The sequence below is a fragment of the Natator depressus genome, chromosome 20, assembly GCF_965152275.1.
Source record: "Natator depressus isolate rNatDep1 chromosome 20, rNatDep2.hap1, whole genome shotgun sequence".
Lineage (NCBI taxonomy): Eukaryota > Metazoa > Chordata > Testudines > Cheloniidae > Natator > Natator depressus.
Genome location: NC_134253.1, coordinates 14,590,110 through 14,604,709, shown reverse-complemented (window position 1 = coordinate 14,604,709; position 14,600 = coordinate 14,590,110). Strand labels below are relative to the sequence as shown.

The following is a 14,600-nucleotide window of genomic DNA, read 5'->3' as shown; positions in this document are numbered from 1 at the left end:
TTTCTTTTCTGCAAAATGGGAACCCCAATGAAATTAATGGAGAAAGTGCCTGCTTTTCAAGGTGAATGTTTCACCTTTGGGAGTGAACCCAGAGCCAGCCAAGTGGCTAGGGCCTTGCAGGGGACTCAACTGGGGCTAAACCCCCCTGGGGATGTACAGAAGAATTACAGAATATCCCAGCACATGACATGGCTTTGTCGCACAAGACAGGTGCTGGGAGGGGGATGCTCTGTGCAGATCGCTGACCCCACACATGGGCCAATTCAGCCAGAAGAGTAAGACAGACATGGGGGGAGAGAGGAAAAGGGGAGAGAGAAAGTCACATGAAGGAAAATGGATTCCAGATGCAGAGAATCATTGAAGTGTAGAACTGGAAGGGATCTTAATAGAGTGGGACAATTGGGGTAACGTCACATAGTGAAGGCTAATGGCATATTGGGCTGCATTAGTAGGAGCATTGCCAACAGTTCGAGGCAAGTGATTATTCCTCTCTATTCGGCACAGGTGAGGCCACATCTGGAGTATTGCGTCCAGTTTTGGGCCCCCCATTACAGAAAGGATGTGGACAAATTGGAGAGAGTCTAGCAGAGGGCAACAAAAATGATTAGGGGGCTGGGGCACATGACTTACGAGGAGAGGCTGAGGGAACTGGGGTTATTTAGTCTGCAGAAGAGAAGAGTGAGGGGGAATTTGATAGCAGCCTTCAACTACCTGAAGGGAGGTTCCAAAGAGGAATGAGCTTGGCTATTCTCAGTGGTGGCAGATGACAGAACAAGGAGCAATGGTCTCAAGTTGCAGCGGGGGAGGTCTAGGTTGGATATTAGGAAACACTATTTCACCAGGAGGGTGGTGAAGCACTGGAATGGGTTACCTAGGGAGGTGGTGGAATCTCCATCCTTAGAGGTTTTTAAGGCCCAGCTTGACAAAGCCCCGGCTGGGATAATTTAGTTGGTGTGGGTCCTGCTTTGAGCAGGGGGTTGGACTAGAGGACCTCCTGAGGTCTCTTCCAACCCTAATCTTCTATGATTCTATGAGTGGAAATCAGGGTGAAGCTGGGAAGGAGCTCAGCACAGAGTGGTAGATGCAAGTGCTGCCATGCAGGAGCTCAGGACCATTGGATTTCTATACCTGGCTTCAGACCAAGCAAATGACTATCCCACCTGTGAGATGCTCTCTGCTGCCTGGGGATCCAGTAGGACTAGATAAACAGCATCCCATATAGGAGGGCCTGTGAACACAGCTGCAGTTGAGCCACCAAAGTGCTAAACTCTCCCAGAAATCAGATTTCAGAGTGGTAGCCATGTTAGTTTGTATCAGAAAAAAAAAAAAACCAACCAAAAAAACCATGAGGAGTACTTGTGGCACTTTAGAGACTCACAAATTTATTTGGGCATAAGCTTTTGTGGGCTAAAACCCACTTCATTGGATGCATGCAGTGGAAGATACAGTAGGAAGATATATGTACACAGAGACCATGAAAAAATGGGTGTTGGCATACCAATGGTAAGGAGACCAATCAGTTAAGATGAGCTATTATCAGCAGGAGAAAAAAACCGTTTGTAGGGATAATCAGGATGGCCCATTTCAAACAGTTGACAAGAAGGTGAGAGTAACAGTAGGGGGGAAAAAATTAGCATGGAGAAATAGTTTTCAGTTTGTGTGATGACCCATCCACTCCCAGTCTCTATTCAAGCCTAATTTAATGGTGTCCAGTTTGCAAATTAATTCCAATTCTGCAGTTTCTCATTGGAGTCTGTTTTTGAAGTTTTTTTGTTGTAGAATTGTGACTTTTACGTCTGAATGAGTGACCAGGGAGGTTGAAGACCAGTCGCAGAACAGTTCAACATCCCTGGTCTCTAAGGTGCCACAAGTACTCCTCGTTTTTGGTTTTTTTCCCCCTCCCAGAAATGTGAGGCCAGGAAACCAAGCTCAGAGAGGAGAGGAGCTGGCCAGAGGGGGCCTAGGGATTCTGCCAGCTGTGTGGTAAATGTAGTTGAGTGAATAATTGATTTTTCAGTTTGATGACTGAACTAAACTATCCCCCCCACCCCACAAAATCATTCAGTGTTGAACAAAATGTTTCATTTGACGCGAAATATTTTCTGTTTTGTTTTCACATAATTTATATCCTTTTAAATGTTTTAATAAATCTAGTCAAATTTTGAAATGAAACGTTTCAAAACAAAAAGTTAAATTTTTTTTCAGTTAGTTTGGCTGGAACTATTCACTGTCTTCTACCCAATTTCACAAATATTTTCAGTTGACCCGAAACTGCATTTTTTGTTGAATAAACTATTTGTCAAAAAAATTTCACTCAGCTGCTGTGGTAGCACAATCTCTATCCCCCTCTAGGCCCTGGCCCATCCACAGGCCCCAGCCACAGCATGCTCACATCTCATATTGTTCCCTTGTCTGATTCACCTCTTGGCCTGGTCCTAGTTCTCTTTTCCTTGTTGTTTTACATGGTTTCCTTTGTTTCATGAAAAGCCTGTTTTAAAACCAGACTAGAGTCTTAAGGGCTGGTCTACGCCAGTGGTTCTCAACCAGGGGTATGTGTATTCCTAGGGGTACACAGAGGTCTTCCACGGGGTATATCAGCTCACCTAAATATTTGTCTAGTTTTACAACGAGCTACATAAAAAGCACTAGCAAAGTCAGTACATATGAAATTTCATACAAACAATGACTTGTTTATATACAAGTACAATATTTATATTCCAATTGATTTATTTTATAATTATATGGTAAAAATTAGACAGTCAGCAATTTTTCAGTACTAGTGAGCTCTGACACTTTTGTATTTTTATGTCTGATTTTGTAAGCAAGTAGTTTTTAAGTGAGGTGAAACCTGGGGGTACGCAAGACAAATCAGACTCCCAAAAGGAGTACAGTAGTCTGGAAAGGTTGAGAGCCACTGGTCTACACTATATAGTTAGGTCGAAATAAGGCAGCTTATGTCAACCTAATTATGTCAGTGTCTACACTACAGTCTTCCTCCCACCGACGTAAGTGCTCCCCGCCGACGTAAGTGCCCTTCTATGCTGACATAATAATGCCACCTCCATGAGAGGTGTAAGGCTTATGTCAGTATAGCTAGGGCAACACAATGGCTGTGTAGACAATGTGACCCTTACATCTGCAGTTGGCTGTCTTGTCAATTTCATGGCGGGAACCAGGCAGCTAGATCCCAGCTGCCTGCTGCTCCCCTGGAGAGCTGGGCAGCTAGACCCCGCTCCTGGCTGGGAGTCAGGTCGAGAAAGCTGGATGGGAGCCTCCCTGCCCACTCCCCATCAGGAGCCAGGCAGCCTTGTCCATTAGGGGAGAGAGGCTGAGTCCAGATTGGAAGCCATCAGGGATCTGCCACAAACCATGCCACTGGCTGAGAAACTCCCTGGCACGCTGTAAAATAGCTAACAGGTTTTCAGAAACTGAGAATTTTGATCACTGGCTCAAGAGCACTTTATGTAACCAGAATGTCATGCTCCTCTGTACCAGATGTGGACTGGTGACAAGGCTTGCTTATACACTCCCAGATGTGTTAATCACAATATCCTTCAGTGGTCTGCCAGGTATGGCTGAAGTCTATTTATATAAGGTATTTTACACACATCGTCGTTGAGTGGCTGAGCAATATAATACAATTTAGCATTCCATTACATCTCCCCCTTTGTCCTACTTTCCTGCCATTTACAATATTTACACTATCATACTGTCTTTGAAGTTCAGTAAGTATCACTCTGTTAAGTGTCTCTGGATTGTACTGGTTTTCTATTTACACAACCCAAACACGTAACAACTTGCTCATCTGGCTGTCCATTAGTTGCAATGACTGACTGTGGTTAATTTGGAATCCTTGAGTCTACTTCTTGTTCTGCATCTACCATCTATAGCATTTAATCTGTTGATTGTTTTTTCTGAGGAGCAAACTGTAGATGTCAGTGGTTTCTGTTGAACTCTCCACCATCGATCTCAACCACTTATGATCTGGGTGCTGAATTCCTTTTCCTTACGACAGCTGGAGTTGTCCATCCTTTTTGACATGAACATGGTCACCAGGTTCTAGACTTGGCAGTTCTCTACATGACGTCTGTTGTAAAAGTGTGCATAAGTGCTTTTAGCCTTTTTATCAGATTTAGCTACTTTCTTCATGTCTGGCCACTTTGGAGATATTTTCTGTTCCAAAGTTGGAACAATAGTTCTGAGTTTTCTTCTCATATGGAGTTGTGCTGGGCTATAGCCAGTACTTGCTATTGGTGTTGATCTGTAACTCAGAAGAGCAAGAAATGGGGGGGAAGGATAGCTCAGTGGTTTGAGCATTGGCCTGCTAAGCCCAGGGTTGTGAGTTAAATCCTTGAAGGGGCCATTTAGGGATCTGGGGCAAAAATTGGGGATTGGTCCTGCTTTGAGCAGGGGGTTAGACTAGATAAGGTCCCTTCCAACCCTGATATTCTATGATTCTTGTTGTAGGACTTTCTTGGCTGTCTATACAGCTCTCTCAGCCTCTCCATTCATTTGTGGGTAATGTGGGTTGCTAATATGATCAAAATCATATTTTGTTTGGAATTACTTAAATTCTGCTACCATGAATTATGGTCCATTGTCCATCACTAGTTGTTCTAGAATACCAAAATGAGTGAAATGCACTTCAGTTTTTTGGTAACACTGCAACATGTTATGTCTTTTAAGTTCATTATTTCTAAATACCTGGAAAAATACTCCATAATGATTAGGTAATGATGTTCTCTGAATTTGCATAAATCTGCACTTAGTCTCTTCCAAGGTCTATCTGGTAGGGGTGTTTGTACACTCTGATTCAATATGGTCTCTTAAGTTGATTTCTACTGGATCTCTTTTCAAAAGTCCAATATCATCAAACCCTTCATCGAGCTCTTCCACCTTTCTCCTTAGGCCCATCATGGCTGCCACATTGCAGCTGAGAAGGTTCTTGGTCTTTGATCCTTTGATCACATGCACTCTGAATGCAAAGCTGTTGTTTTTGTAAGTTTCTCTGGTGAACAGGCCCATCCAGTTCAGTATACCTCCAGGTCTAGTCAGATATATGTCAGGTAACTTCAGCTCCAGGAGGGGTTGAAAGTTACTTGAAGTCCCTTCTGAGATGACTGTGATGTCATCTCCTGAGTCAAGTTTAAAGTCAATGGTCTTGCCATGAATGTTCAGTTTCACTCTCCAGGCAGGTTCTATATCATCATGAGTGATCAATCCCAGAAACAATGGCTCTCGATTGTTTGTAACATGACTCTACTCCCTGAGTGCTTTGGTGTAGCAAACAGATGCAAAATGTCCATATTTCATACAATTATTTTACTATGCACCTCTGGCTGGTCATACATCATATCTTGGAATATGACTTTTTTCCACACTTTGTATGTCTAGGCTGGAATTTGTCCCTCTTAGTCTGGGAGTTCTCTTTCCTTGCCTAGCAGGTTTTATGATGACTTTTAACACTCAATGTCTGTGTATAGCTTCTACACTAGTTTCAGGTTTCTCAGGTTGCTCCTGCTTGCTGTTTGACTAATTCTGACTGCTTTGCTATCTGTTTAGCTGTAGATAGGGTTAACTCTTTCTTAAATAGTAGCCACAGTGAAAAGTTTGTATCTGTTAACCCAATAACCAGCCTGTCTCTGATATTTTAATGTTTTTCATTCCCCAAATCAGTTTTCAGCCAATGTATTCAGAGCTCTTATATAACATTTAATATTTTCCCCTGGTTCTTGAATTCTCTAGTGAAAATCTTTCATAAACCACATTTCTCTAAGGTGTAAAGTATGCATCAACATAGCCAGAACCCTTTTATAGTCATCTTTGTGACTGTCTTCAGTAAAGTCAAAGGATTTAGAGATATGCTCTGCCTGTTTCCGCATAGTATAAATTGAATAAGTTACCTGTATATCTCCAATTTCTTAATGAAGTTTGTTTGCAATGCAAAATTTTGCAAAATATTCTCTGTCCATTTTGAAAGTTTGTCAAAGCTAAAGTTCTCTGGTAATTGAAGAATGGCATGTAGATGAGATCCTGCAACCTTTATAGCTTTATTCTTTGTGTATGCAACCTTTTGCTGTTTATTCTGTTTCTCTTCTTAGTTTACTCCTGACACCATGTCATGCTTCTTTGTACCAGACATGGACTGGTTACAGAGTTTGCTTACACTCAGCTGATGTATTCATCATATGATCCTTTAATGCTCTGCCAGCTATGGCTGAGGTTCATTTACATTACATCTTTTACACACAGTGCCACCTAGTGGCTGAAACAGTATAGTATGGTTCAACATTCCATTGCACAGAGATCACCAAGCTACCCTCTCAACCCTCTAGGCTTCAGAGCCAGAACTCCAGCATGAACCACAATGTCCACACTGCTAGTTTTAGCATGCTACCTTGAACCCTGCTAGTGCAAGTGTGTCTACCTGTGCTGGGAAGCTCGCTCCAAGCTGCAATGTTGACATCACCCCAGAGACCCTGGAGCTTGTGTCCCAGCTCAAGATTGTTACCAGAAACTGAAGGTGCTCCTCCAGCTCTAACGCTTGCACCTGAAGCTCTGCTCTCTGCGAACCACTTTGAGTGGCACCATGACAGGAGAGTAACATTTGGGGGGCATGACCCCTCATCCTGACCAGTGGTTGCACTGAGCAGGACCAATCTCAGAAGGGAAGTGGGGCAAATGGGGTCAGTGCTGGATTTTGGGGGCTGAGATCTAGAAGAGGAGGTGAGGATTTCATTCCCATTCTGAGCAGCAGTGACATCAGCCCTGGAGCAGAATCTCCTGTGTTTCCAATCTGCCTGTACTGGACTCTTGTAGGAGTGAATTCAGGCCTGGCACAGGGTGGTATGTCATTTTCAAAGTTTCCTTCTCTTGCCTGGGGGCTAGAAACTGAAGCCATCAGAGCTTTCAAGTGTGAAATGGAAAAACTAGATCAGTTTGACAAAGAACAAACCCCCGGTCCTCGTTGAGCACTGGCCAAAAGCCCACCCTGCTACAGGGCAGCTGCTGCTTTTACTTCTCGGTGTTGGAGGCTCATCATGGAACTGGGCCATAACTTTGCACTCAAAGGTGCAGCAAGAGTGTTTGACCAAGTACGGTACTTGTTCCCACCAGTTATGTGCAGGGGAGCCTGTGACATGATGGGCTGTGTTGGAAATGGCATCTTTACTAGGATAAGGAGATACGTTTTTGCCAGAGACTAAATTAATGCTGAGGAGGTTGGTTCATGCAGAAAGCTGTTCTCCTTATTCAAAATCACACCCAGTATGTCTATAGCACCTTGCAGCCCTTTAACCCTCTGTGGGCTGTAGGAGAATACATCAGCCCTTTTTCCAGATGTGGAAAGTGAGACACAAAGTGATTTGCCCAAGAAGCAGAACTGAGATTTGAACTCAGGAGATCCAGGTATGTACATCTTCTCCCCATAGCTGTCTTATAGGGGTAGGGACAAACCTGCAACAACAAACTGAGTCTTAGCCTATCTCTGAGCTTATTTGGGAAGCTTGGAGCAAGAGCATTGCAAGCTTTGTCATGGGGAGATCTGAGCAGATAAAACAAAGGGCCTCTGGAGCTGGCCTGCTTGCTGAGGACTGTCTCTTTATGGGTGGGGTGTGTCCAGTGGTGAGCTGGAGCCAGTTCCCACCGGTTCACTAGAACCCGTTGTTAAATTTAGAAGCCCTTTTAGAACCAGTTGTTCCGCAAGGGACAACCTGTTCTAAAAGGGCTTCTAAATTTAACCGGCCAAAAGTGGTGCCTTAAGTGCTGACTCCATGGGTGCTCCAGGGCTGGAGCACCCAAGGGGAAAATTTGGTGGGTGCAGAGCACCCACCGGCAGCTCCCCGCCCCACCCCACCCCTGGCTCCAGCTCACCTCTGCTCCACCTCCGCCTCCTCCCCTGAACGTGCCGCCCCGCTCTGCTTCTCCGCCCTCCCCAGGCTTCCCGCAAATCAGCTGTTTGCACGGGAAGCCGGGGCGGGCTGAGAAGCAGGCGGCAGCTTCTCACTCAGGCCCAGGGAGGCGGCGGTGAGCTGGGGCGGGGGGGCGCGAGGAGGGCCGCCCGCGCCGCAGCAAGTAACCGGGGGCGGGGGGCGCAGAGGAACCGCTCCCCCCTGCAGCACACCTCCGCCACCCTCACCCTGACTGCGAAGTCGCTGCCTGCTTCTCAGCCCTCCCCGGCTTCCCGCCGAACAGCTGATTCGCGGGAAGTCGGGGGGGGAGGGGGCGGAGAAGCAGAGCGGGGCGGTGCATTCAGGGGCAGATGCAGAGGCGGAGTGGAGGTGAGCTGGGGCTGGGCGTGGGGCAGGGAGCTGCCGGTGGGTGCTCTGCACCCACCAAATTTTCCCCGTGGGTGCTCCAGACCCGGAGCACCCATGAAGTCGGTGAATAAGGCACCACTTTTGATGTGATCAGTGCAGGGAGCGGCTGCTCCCCCTGCTCCCCCATTAGCTGAGCTCCCCCGCCCCTAGGAGCCGGAGGGACCTGCCGGATGCTTCCTGGGAGCTGCCCCAGGTAAGCACCTCCGGGACTCCCCACCTCACCCCCAGCAGGTCCCTCTGGCTCTTAGGGGTGGGGTGGGCACCCACTACGGTGGCCTACGAGACCCTCCTGCCCGGTTCTGGGGGCAGTCAGGGGACAGGGGAGGGGGTGGATGGGGCAGGGGTCCTGGGGGGGGCATCAAGGAACGCAGGGGGTTGGATGGGGCAGGAGTCCTGGGGGGCGGGGGTGGGCAACGACCCCCTCGTGGGGTGAGGAGGGAACCAGTTGTTAAGTTTTTGGCAGCTCATCACTGGGTGTGTCTGTCCAATGGCACTTGGGCTTGTCCTTGGGCCAGGATGTGTGATCATCTCTCTTGCTGTTCTTTGGATTTGACTGGTTGGCTCTTTTCCTTAGGCCCAACTTTTCCAAGTGTCCACTAATAATGGGTGTCACAGTCTTTGGGAGCCCAACCTTGTGCCTGTTTTCCAGAGATGCTGAACTCCCCTAGCTTCCACTAACTTCAGTTGGAGTTATGGCTATTCAGCACTAGAGCTAAAAATGAAAATGAAGCCCCAAAGTCAGCGGCTACTTGTGGGCATTGGAGCCCCTAGTGTTCTGTATTTGAGTTATAGTAAGATGCATCCTGAAGTCCCTAGTGATACCTTTGGGATGGATTCTATTACAAGTGCATATAAAAGAAATGGCATACTTCAAAGATGGCAGTGGATGTTACAAGCGAGCCAGGAATTCCACAGTCCTGCCCCCTGAGCAGCTCTGAGGAGGAGATGGAGACACAGGTGACCGTGGGTATCTTTCTCTCTATGGCCATGGGCACTGCCAATGTCCCTCCATCCATGATGACACCTTGGGTCTTCTCTGCCACTGCAATTTCACCCCTGTTCTCCTTCTGAATGTTGGGCTTCTGAAAGTCATGTGCGACAAGCTCAGCCAATCAAAAGTCCAGTGCTGTGATGTCATTCTGAGCTTGGGTTGTTTGTGTGGGGAGGAGGAGTTGGTGCCCAAACTGACCTCATTTGAAGGATTAGGCATGGGAGTGTAACCTATCTGGTCAAAGGGTTATGTGTCCCTCTCTAGCAGCTGGACGCTGAGGCGATGAGTCTGCTACTGCCCCAGGTAATGGGATAACTCCTTTAACTCAAGCAATAGAAACCCCTCTGCTTGTGCTGAAGGTCTCAGTGAGTTCAGACCACTGACAACTGTGCAGGGGCTAGCTGCACCAGGACTGGCAGATCAGGCCTCTCTGTTGTTTCTCTTTCCCATGCTCATTGTAAAGTGAACTCTGTGGGCTGATCTGTACATACAGGCCCTGGACACCCTCCTCCCCCACTGTGGCTGTTTAGCTGGTCAAGCACTAGTGTATTTGTTTAGTGCCTGTCGGCAGAAGCTGGTACCTGAGACTTCCTGATGTTTTCATTTAGTTGCATGGGGTGTTTTTGCTAACTGCTGCTGTGGCCAATGCTGTTCTGCTTAGCCACATGCTTTCTTTCAGGTCTCCAGATACAGATTTCCAACCATGTTGCCAGTTACATTGGTCTCTGATGACTTTGGTTTTTAAGGCAAGTTTGGGCAGATTGGAAGCTATAATATTGGTAAATGAAGATCTACAGGCAACTGCATGCAGCCCAGCAAGCTTGAGAAAGGCTTAGTAAGAAGCATCCTTGAGGTAATGGAGCTGGGTTTATGGCAGGTTTCTCTTGCCTTCAGCCAAAGAGTTGTGTTAGGAGCAGCAACTGCTAACTACATTAGCATTAGGTGCATTTTAGCAGGTAGATCTTACTCCAGACTACTTTAGTCCTGGACTAGGATGGGAAGAATCTACCAGGGAGTGGGAGGGAATAACCATCCTTTGTTGTGGGAGACAACATGGCGTGAAAGATCTGGCCTGGGAGTCAGGACTCCTGGGTCCTTTTCCCATATCTGGGAACTGAGTGATGGTGATCATGGAAAAGTCATTTCCCACTTGGTGACACACGCACTTTTGGGTGATAGTTGTCTGAATGCGTGTCAGTGTATGCAGCTCTGGGGAGCGGGTCTCCATGTGGGGATGTATATCTCTGATTTGTGTCTGTTGTGCAAGTGTGCTCTTGTTAGGGTGATGATCCTGACCCATTCTATATAATATTGTAACTGAGTCGCACCCACCTATTGCGATCTCCCCCTGGCCAAGTGTGTGTGCCTGCACTCTCTCTCAGTTTGTGGTGGGTCTTCGGTGACTCTGCCCTCCAGCCAAGTCATACACAATCTGTCTGAGAGATGAAAGCAGTGCAAACCCCTTCTGGGGTACAAGTCCAACAGGGGCCTCTCTCAGTGCCCTCTGTGGTGCCTCTCTCTGTTTGTCCCTGTTCCAAAATAGAGCAGTGCCCCTCTCATGGCCTTTCTGGCCCCAGCTCTTCCGCTGGGCCACTACAGTTCAGTTCCCTTTCTGAGGTGCCTCAAAGTCCAGACCACTTTCCCAGTGGCTGATGCGGGGAACTTGGGCCCACCCTCTACTCTGGGTCCCAGCCCAGGGACCCTATAGATAGCAACCATCCATAATGTCCCTTTAAAGAAACTGTGTTGCTGCTATAATTGCCTGGGCCATTTCCCCATGGCTCCCTCACATTCTTCACCCTTACCTCAGGGCCTTGTCCTTGTGGAGTCCCAGAAGCCAGCCTGGAGCACCATCCACTCTCCTCCAGCTCTAGCAAGGAACTGAACTCACTCTGGCCCTGAGGCTCTTCTTATACTGACCTGCTGGATCCTGATTATCTGCTTCCCACACAGCCACTCTAGGCAGTTTGGAGGACCTCTCTACTGCCCTTTTCTGGGGTGGGCTGTGGCAGGACCACAAGGCCTCCAGCAGGGAGCCTCAGGGCCTAGTCCACCCTGTCTCAAATATATAACAAATGGTCGAAAGGGGCGAGTGGTAATAATGAATATAAATCAGAAGTTAGTAATTGTAGTAGATTGATAAGGGAATCAAAAGGACAGAAGGCAACATATATGATCAGCAGAGCTAAGGACAATAAGAAGGAGTTTTAATGGTATTAATTTATTATTAGATGAAAATGTAGAATTATCAATAATAATGCAGAAAAGGCAGAAGTGTTCAATAAATATTTCTGTTGTGTATCTGGGGAGAAAACAGATGATGCAGTCTCATCATATGGGGATGACAAAACTCTTCCCATTCCACTAGCATCTCTGGAGAATACTGAACAGAATCTCCTACCATTAGACATTTTAAAATCAGAAGGTCCAGATAACTTGCATCCAAGAGTTTTAAAAAAGCTGGCTGAGGGGCTCACTGGACCGTTAATGTTGACTTTCAATAAGGGCTAGTCTACACTACTTCAGTAAATAGATCTAACTTACGCAACTTCTGTTATGTGAATAATGTAACTGAAGTCGACATAGTTAGATCCACTTACCACAGTGGCTATGCTGCGCTGTGTCAGTGGGAGAGTGTCTCCTGTCGAATGCTCTCCCATCAATTTAGCATGTCTTCTCCAGACCCGCTAAATGGACACTCGCTGTATTGATTGCAGCAGTGTCGATCTACCAGTAAGTGTAAACATGCCCTAAGTCTTGGAGAACTGGGGAAGCTCCAGAAGACTGGAAGAAAGCTAATATTCCAGTTTTTTAAAAGTGTAAATGGGATGACCCAGGTAACTAGAGGCTTGCCATCCTTCCATCTATCCGGGACAAGATAACGGAGTTGCTGATACGGGACTCGATTGATAAAAATTAAAAGAGGGTAATGTAATTAATGCAAATCAACATGGATTTATAGAAAATAGATCTTGTCTTTATTTTTATGAGATTATAAGTTTTGTTGATAGCATAATAGTGTTGACATAATAGACTTAGACTTCTGTAAGGCATTTGACTCAGTATTGCATAACATATTGATTTAAAAAACTATAAAAAACTATATATTTAACATGGCACACATTAATGGATTAAAAACTAGCTAACTGATAGGTCTCAAAAAATAATTGTAAATGGGGAATCATCATCAAGTGGGTGTGTTTCTAGTGGGATTCACAGGGATGGTTTTTGCCTCTACACTATTTTGCATTTTTATCAAAGATCTGGAAGAAAACATAAAATCATCACTGATAAAGTTTGCAGATAACACAGAAATTGGGAAAGTGGTAAATAATGAAGAGGACAGGTTACTAATTCAGAGTGATCTAAATCGTTTGGTAAACTGGGTGCAAGCAAACAATATGCATTTTAATATGGCTAAATGTAAATGTATACAGCTAAGAACAAAGAATGCAGGCATACTTACTGAATGTGGGTCTCTATCCTGGGAAGCAGTGACTCTGAAAAAGATTTGAGGGTCATAGTGGATAATCAGCCAACAAGAGCTCCCACTGAGATGCTGTGGCCAAAAGAGCAAATACGATCCTGAGATGCATAATTCTCAAGTAAGAGTAGAAAGGCAACTTTATCTCTGTATTTGGCACTAGTGTGTCTGTTGCTGAAATACTGTGTCCAGTTCTGGTTCCCACAATTCAAGCAGGATGTTGATAAATTGGAGAGGACTCAGAGAAGAGCCAAAAGAATGATTAAAGTATTGGAAAACATGTCTTATAGTGATTGAGCCCTTTGAGTTTATATATTTAGTTTAACAAAGAGAAGGTTAAGGGGTGAATTAATTACATCGTATAAGTATCTATATGGGGAACTGTGACATACCAGGATACAATCTAAACTAATGAGCAGCTGTGTCACCCCGACCTGAAACCTTGGGTGCCTTACAATGCGTTGCTGAAGTAGCTCCTTCCTGGTCTGCTCACAAACAGCCTTCCAGCATGCAGGTCACACACAGAGTGTCTGTGTAACTGCAGCCTGCCAGCCATTCTCGGGTTACATTCTGGCTTTCACTAGAGTTGGTTATACTGCAGGGTGACCCAACACACATCCCAGTTTTACACTGTCCTCCAGAAATGTAAGTCCTGTACTGCCCAGCCCTCTCTTGGACAGTACAAGTTATTTTAAGTCTGTTATTTCTTTAAAAGGAATAATATGAACACAACTTGTCACCCCGAAATGAGTGTCCCAGACACTTCAATTTAAACACACCGAATTAGGTAAAACATTAAAACAAGTTTATTAACTAGAAAGAGAGAGATTTTAAGTGAATACAAGTAATGAGGCACAAAAGTCAGAAATGATTACAAGAAAAATAAAGATAAAATGCAGCTGGTGCCTAACTTAACAAACTGTTAAATTCAAAAGAAAGTTTTCTCACCACATGCTTTCAGCAGCCTTACTGACCAAATTTCTTAGGTTCAGAACCCATTCTCCCAGAATCCCATGAATGCTTCTTTTGTCTCTTTAGGTGCCATGAATATGACGGGCCAGGAGAGAGAGGGTTGCCTCAGGGTGTTTGCCTCTCATTTTTATAGTTTCAGTCCCCCTCTTGAAAAACATTTGCAGCTGGATACTAGGAGACAAAAAAGACTATGTGGAAGGATGTTCCCGGCTGCTTTTTCCTCACCTGTTTGAACTTCTTTTGTTTCCCTTCCTGCTTGATGACTCTGTATACTGCTTATATGCAAATTAAGCAGAGCAAACATTCCTTTGTTTGAGACAGACCTGTTTGCCAACTTTTGTTTGGGCAGGGCTGTGGGATTTGGCACATGTGTCAATAACATACAGAGGTATCTTATAACTTCACATATAATGTGGCCACACATATTTTATTAGGGAAATGATGTCCAGAAAATATGAATTTTCAAATGATACCTCACAAGGCATACTTTGAACATACTAATAATTTTTGTAGGGTATGAATACAGGGTGCATTCTGTCACAGGAACAAATATTTAATAATGGGTTCTTCAGTTTAGCAGAGAAAGGTCTAACAATCCAAGGGCTAGAAGTAGAAGCTAGAAAAATTCAGACTGGAAATAAGGTATAACGTTTTTAACAGTGAGTAATTAACCACTGGAACAATTTACCAAGGGTTGTGGTGGATTCTCCATCACTGACTATTTTTAAATCCAGTTTGAAGTTTCTCTAAAAAATCTGCTGTAGGGATTATTTTAGGGAAGTTCTCTGGCTTGTTTTGTACAGGAGGTCCAACTAGATACCACATACCACACAAC

General features: G+C 45.3%; 1 protein-coding gene across 1 annotated transcript in view; it reads left to right on the top strand.

Annotated features, from left to right (window-relative positions):
• Positions 1–14,600, top strand: part of HDAC7 (histone deacetylase 7) — a 258,148-nt gene that overhangs the window by 69,125 nt on the left and 174,423 nt on the right. The window lies entirely within an intron of this gene.